At 37.7% G+C, this 6790-nt stretch overlaps 1 pseudogene; it reads right to left on the bottom strand.

Moving 5' to 3' along the window:
- Nucleotides 1-2870: 2870 nt before the first annotated feature.
- Nucleotides 2871-5016, bottom strand: LOC147336068 (uncharacterized; annotated as a pseudogene).
- Nucleotides 5017-6790: the final 1774 nt, after the last annotated feature.

Raw genomic sequence — 6790 nt, 5'->3', positions numbered from 1 at the left:
ATTGCAGATGTTTTTATCACAACTCTGGTTTTACGTGGCCAATCAACACAATTTAAAAACTGGTGTAAAGTCCCCAATTTTTCCGTCAATTGTTCCGTCTGTCCTGCTCACATCTCCAATGGTTGTACACGTTGTCATTAACATGGCTTCACTCCACATCAGCCACGCCGCTTTGCCAGCTAAAACACTGGTGTCGGCACATAAGGACGCTGTCATAGCCTGTCAACAACGTTGATTGGCTGCGCATATACGCATTATTGGCTGGACTATGGGATAAGGTGGCATCGTTCCCATATGGGAGCAGCCAGTCACTTACTGACCAACACTGCAAAACAGAATTGTTAAAGTATTAATTTTAATTTCAATTCAGGTTAGATTTTTTTTGGTGCGCAACGCAGAATTTCTGTGCGCAGAGACTGTGCCAGCAGTGCGCAATTGCGCACGTGCGCAGCTTAGAGGGAACATTGCATAGGCCCACTAAAAGTTACAAAATAAGCTACTATCAAATACATTTTCTGTAAACACATCAGAAGGTTATTTATGTGGCAAAAAGTTAGATCTATACAAAATGTTGCAGGGAAACAGAGAAGGAGCTCGTATAGGTTTGAGTTTTATTCACATCTATTGTGCAGGTACAAATAGCAGAGTGGAAAACTTTATACTTTGTGTTTGCAAACATTAATTTATGAAGATTAATTAACATGAGTGTAGCACAAAGTAAAGGTGGAAGCAGTATTCTGACATGACAGTGCAATCAAAACACATTTTGCCACAACAATCTGTGAATAATTGTAACAAACAACTGTCACTTTAATATTGGACAAACTAGTTGTGCAGCCCTAACCTGAAATATGCTGTTTGTTCTGAATGAAAAACGTTAGTCTTTGGTAAACATTTTAATCCCATTTATAGATGCAATATGTTATTTCAGTTAAGACTAAATGTTACCACACGTTCCCATCATTAGAGCGCATTTAAAGTGTGGAGAAGTCTGTGAAGGTTCTCAGTCATCCAGGTCATTGTAGTCTAAGGAGCTTGCTAAGAAAAGCGTCTGGACTTCTTTGAGTTACTTGAAGACGTTTCACCTCTCATCCGAGAAGCTTCTTCAGTTCTAAGGGTCAAATGGTGGAGAGTCCAAGCTGTATTGAAGAATTTCTAACTTCATGTAGGCTAAACAGCGGCCTAGAATTAGACTCAAAATCCTGCACTTGCCCAAAATAAAGGGGGCGTTAATGTACCAGATTCTACAGAACACCAGAAATAACTGCTAAGATGGGTCCAACACATCTGAGTTCATGCTGGAGGAACTGTGGGACACACTCTGCCAACCACACTCATATATTCTGGCTCTGCCCTAAACTCTGTGTATTCTGGAGGCAGATATTTGATGCTCTCAAAGACATTTTCCAAGGTAAATATTCCACTAAGTCCTACAGTAGCAGTGTTGGGAAGGATTGCAGAACATATTGACTGCAAAGCCAAAAGTTACCTGCTAAATATATGACTCACTGCAGCCCTAAAATGCATAACTATCAGATGGTTAAAACCAGATATAATCTATGGATCCAGTGAGTGTCTGTCTGATGGAACAAATTACATACTCAGACTACAGAAACAAGTCTTTGAGAAACGGTGGGGACCCATGTTACCTTTACTATTACAATGAAGAACACCACCTAGTTTTGTGAGCTCTCTCTCTCTCCACACACACACACACACACACACACACACACACACACACACACACACACACACACACACACACACACACACACACACACAGCATGTTATGCCAGTTTCAGCTGAAACTATGTTTCAAACCATAATCCGGGTTTTTAGTTCACCATTTATGAGGTTTCAAGAAGAAAATAAAAGACAGATCTGAATGTTTGAAAATGTTTTGGAAAGATTCTGTAAAGATGAGATGAAAAATACTCAAAGGATAAATTTAATTGGTTTATTATTTAGATAAGAATAACAAGCAAGTAAAGGAAGAAACAAGGTAAAATGAAGTAATAATGAAAGAAGTTAAACAAGTAAAAGAAGAAACAAGGTAAAATGAAGTAATAATGAAAGAAGTTAAACAAGTAAATGAAGAAACAAGGTAAAATGAAGTAATAATGAAAGAAGTTAAACAAGTAAATGAAGAAACAAGGTAAAATGAAGTAATAATGAAAGAAGTTAAACAAGTAAATGAAGAAACCAGGTAAAATGAAGTAATAATGAAAGAAGTTAAACAAGTAAATGAAGAAACAAGGTAAAATGAAGTAATAATGAAAGAAGTTAAACAAGTAAATGAAGAAACAAGGTAAAATGAAGTAATAATGAAAGAAGTTAAACAAGTAAATGAAGAAACAAGGTAAAATGAAGTAATAATGAAAGAAGTTAAACAAGTAAATGAAGAAACAAGGTAAAATGAAGTAATAATGAAAGAAGTTAAACAAGTAAATGAAGAAACAAGGTAAAATGAAGTAATAATGAAAGAAGTTAAACAAGTAAATGAAGAAACAAGGTAAAATGAAGTAATAATGAAAGAAGTTAAACAAGTAAATGAAGAAACAAGGTAAAATGAAGTAATAAGGAAAGAAGTTAAACAAGTAAATGAAGAAAAAAGGTAAAATGAAGAAATAATGAAAGAAGTTAAACAAGTAAATGAAGAAACAAGGTAAAATGAAGTAATAATGAAAGAAGTTAAACAAGTAAATGAAGAAACAAGGTAAAATGAAGTAATAATGAAAGAAGTTAAACAAGTAAATGAAGAAACAAGGTAAAATGAAGTAATAATGAAAGAAGTTAAACAAGTAAATGAAGAAACAAGGTAAAATGAAGTAATAAGGAAAGAAGTTAAACAAGTAAATGAAGAAAAAAGGTAAAATGAAGAAATAATGAAAGAAGTTAAACAAGTAAATGAAGAAACAAGGTAAAATGAAGTAATAATGAAAGAAGTTAAACAAGTAAATGAAGAAACAAGGTAAAATGAAGTAATAATGAAAGAAGTTCCATCCATCCATCTTCATCCGCTTATCCGAGGTCGGGTCGCGGGGGTAGCAGCCTAAGCAAAGAGGTCCAGACCTCCCTCTCCCCAGCCACCTCCTCCAGCTTGTCCGGGGGAATACCAAGGCGTTCCCAGGCCAGCCGAGAGATATAATCTCTCCAGCGTGTCCTGGAGAAGAAGTTAAACAAGTAAATGAAGAAACAAGGTAAAATGAAGTAATAATGAAAGAAGTTAAACAAGTAAATGAAGAAAAAAGGTAAAATGAAGAAATAAGGAAAGAAGTTAGGAGAGAAAACCCCAACAATCCCCTCTGAGCAAGCACTTGGCGACAGTGGGGAGGAAAAACTGCCTTTAAACGGGCAGAAACCTCCGGCAGAACCAGGCTCAGGAGGGGACAGTCAACTGCCGGGACTGGTTGGGGGGGTTAACAGAGGTGGAGCAAGACGAGGCTACATCAGGTGAGGAAGCAGTAGCGTCTCTCCTCTGGAACAAGTGGAACCATTTTTTCTTTTTTTTCATGCACTTTTCCACGAGCGCTTTTTTCTCCACGATGAGATTTCTCAGCTCGTCGATGGTTTCTGCGTTTTTTTTCTTCAAGTTTCTCACATCTTTGTTCCATCTCTTCCAATGCTGCTTGTTGTTCTTCAAGCTTGTCTTTGAGTTGTTTGGATGTTGCCTCCTGTATCAGCTTGTCCTTGTGCATGTCTGCATTTCTCTGTTGGACCTCTTTGTGCTTGTCTTCTAACTGCTTCTTTCTTTTCTTGATTTCTTGATTTTTGTCTTCATGTATTTTGTCTTCTTGTTGTTTTTGTGACTGCATTTGAGTGTGTTCACTCTTCAAGTTATTGAATTCCACCAAACGCCCCTTAACGAGCTCGGAGTTGTTTCTCGCTATCTGATCGATCCTTTTCTGCATCTGTGAGCACCGTTTCTCCAGTTTGTCCCTTTCTTCTTCCACTTTAGTTGCTTTGTCCTCCAGCTGATTACAAAACTCTTGCAGTTTTAGATTTTTAGACTGAAAGTCCTGGACGATGCGTTTTCCTTCTTTCAGTCTTTCCTGCTGTTGCTCTTTCTGTTGAAGAAGGTCTTTATTTTGGCGCAGTGTTTCATCCAGGCTTTCTTTCAGCATGCGGTATTTTTCCTGCATGCTCTTCAGTTTGTGCTGCATGTCTTGTTGCTTTTTGTCCTGCTCTTCCTTCTGTTGGAGGAATTTATTCTTTTCTTCCACAGCTTCATGGAGCTGTCTTTGGAGGAGCCAATTTTTTCGGTCCATGTATTGGAGATCCCGCTGTATCTTATCAGTCATCGTTTTCTTGTCTTGGAGCTGGTTGGTCATTTCTTTTAGTTCTGCGCGCTTTTGCCTGTTTTCTTTATTGAGGTGCACAATCTGCTCTCGGGCCTGAGCAAACTTGATTCCCCAGCCCTCATTAATAATGTTTATGTCCGGCTGGCGCTGTTGTCTTTCTTCCAGCTCTTTATTTTGGGCTTCCATTCGTCTACACTTGTCCTCCAGTTGAAGTTTTTCTTCTTCAATTTGTTGCATTTTTTTCTGGAGAAGGTAGTTTTCCTTCCTACTCTCCTCTAATGCCCTTTGGAAGGATGAGATGCCATTTGGGGAAATTGGCTGGCCACTCCAGGAAGGAGAGGCGGCGTAATCTTTTTGAATTGGTTGTTTTTTTCTTGGAAACATGTTGGAGTTTCTATACGATGACTTTGAAGAGCTTTCCAAATGTTTCTGTGGTGAACGTTTTGTATGCTGCAAACACAGATGCTGCTGAAACGAACTAAATCTTGCTGTTTCTCACCCCTATTTAAGGAAAAACATCAAAGGACTTATGACGTTCTATGACATCATCACTCCAATGAGATTGTCACAAGACGTTTTGGAATGGGGTGTTTTTTTTTAAACTGTTTTCAAACTTAACTTAAAATTTCAGTGTTTCCTAGTTGTGGACTATTGGTTAGTCCAGCCGATGAAGAAATTAATTGTCACAAACATCCCTAATATTACATAACAGACAACAGAAAACAAGACAGTTTTTTTTCTAATAGAGGTATAATAAAAGTTTTTTTAATTATCCTACTTTTTATAAAAGAGAACATTTATTAAAGAGTATGTATTTAATTAAAAAACTCTGTTCATCTAAAGCAGGGGTCAGCAACCTTTAAGACCCAAAGAGCCATAATTGGCCTATCTGGGGTTGAAAGGCTCGATAAATGCACGGTGTTTCGCCGGGTACACCGGCTTCCGCGAGTGTGATGCTTATTTTGAGCGATGAAAAAATAACAAAATATAATTTTATTTGTATATTGCAAAATCACAATAATCTTCCAATTTAGAACTACAAGTAAAAAAAAAAGAACTGGCATAAATAAAATACACTTCAGCTAAATACTAATTTATTTTCCCAAACCACGCAGAGCCGCACTATAAGGACTAAAGAGCCGCATGAGGCTCCGGAGCCGCAGGTTGCCGACCCCTGATCTAAAGGCTATAACAAAAAGCTTCCTGCTGGAAAATGAAATGTCCCCATTAAGAATCTGAATCAGGAGCCGATGACATTACTCTGTAAACTCTCAAAGCACTTTAATAAACAAGCAAACAGTTCCACCTCTCGCATTATTGCGTAAAGTTGACAGCGCGTCAGGCAAATAGGCAGGCTCCATCCCCGGCCTCTAGCGACTGTGGAAGTCGCTACATCTTTAGTCAACAAAAAACGGCATTCTGGAGAAGCCAGCCACAAGCAGGATCAAAGAAATCAGATCAAGGAACCTGAAAGACGCCAAGTAAGTGCAGCGCATCTGAATGAGTGAGCCCAGCAGCACCGACACACCTGACGCAATTCTGAGGAGCGCAGGTAAGAATACCTGTGCATGTCTGGTTGTGGAAAAGGAAGCGACATTGCATTAGCGCTGAGATGTTTTAAGAGGAGACACTGAATGGAATGAATGTTGGTTAAATGTGCAATGTTTTTGGCTGCGCTCTTGGATTGATGACTGCGCTGCGTCTTATTAATTATGCTGCTTGGATGATGTTCAAATGGACAATTAAAGTGCCGTTACGTTGAAAGGATTTTATGGTCAAAGTCTATTGTGGCTTCCAGTGGATATATGTTTTAATGGATGATCACTGAAGATTAAAATAAATAAATAAATAAAAAATCGAACAAACAAACGGGAAAATCATGAGTCAAACAGGTGATGATGATTGTTCCTCTAATGATTTGGGGGGAAAGAGAGAAAGAAAAATGACTGGAAAGGCATTGTTGACTAAAATCGAAAAATCACAAAATGAATGCAAAATATATGTTAATAAAATGAAAGGACTAATACAAAAAATGAAAGCGCTCATGCAACACAATGAAAATCTTTCTCAAATTAAGCAGTATTTGGTGGATTTAAAGGCACTGTGCGAAAAGGCTTCAAGTTCACATGTTGAGGTGTTGTCTTTGGTGCCAGAGGAAGTAATAAAACAAGAGGAATGCTTTTCAAGTATCATGAAATACACAAATGTGTTTTTAAATGAAATTCAGAACTGGATAAATCAAAGAGAACAAAATCCTGCTGTTTGTCCAAAGCAAATCAATTTATTGGAAAACAATGTTGCATCAAATACTGAGACAGAAGTGGAGGATGATATCAAGCCAAGTGATAGTGTTTCTGTTGTGATATTTTGATACCATGGTAGCATTTACTGAGTATTGTTTTTGATGATATTATACAAAGGACCCTGTTTCTGCAATGCCCTTTGTTTTAACCTCATCTCCTCTTGCTGTGTCAACTGAAGATTTTATG

This window comes from Aulonocara sp. 'chitande type north' Nkhata Bay, linkage group LG3 (assembly GCF_057382095.1).
Source record: "Aulonocara sp. 'chitande type north' Nkhata Bay isolate Kocher_YH1m ecotype deep benthic linkage group LG3, A_spYH_male_GT1.1, whole genome shotgun sequence".
Taxonomy (NCBI): domain Eukaryota; kingdom Metazoa; phylum Chordata; class Actinopteri; order Cichliformes; family Cichlidae; genus Aulonocara; species Aulonocara sp. 'chitande type north' Nkhata Bay.
This window is presented reverse-complemented; position numbering and strand designations above follow the sequence as displayed.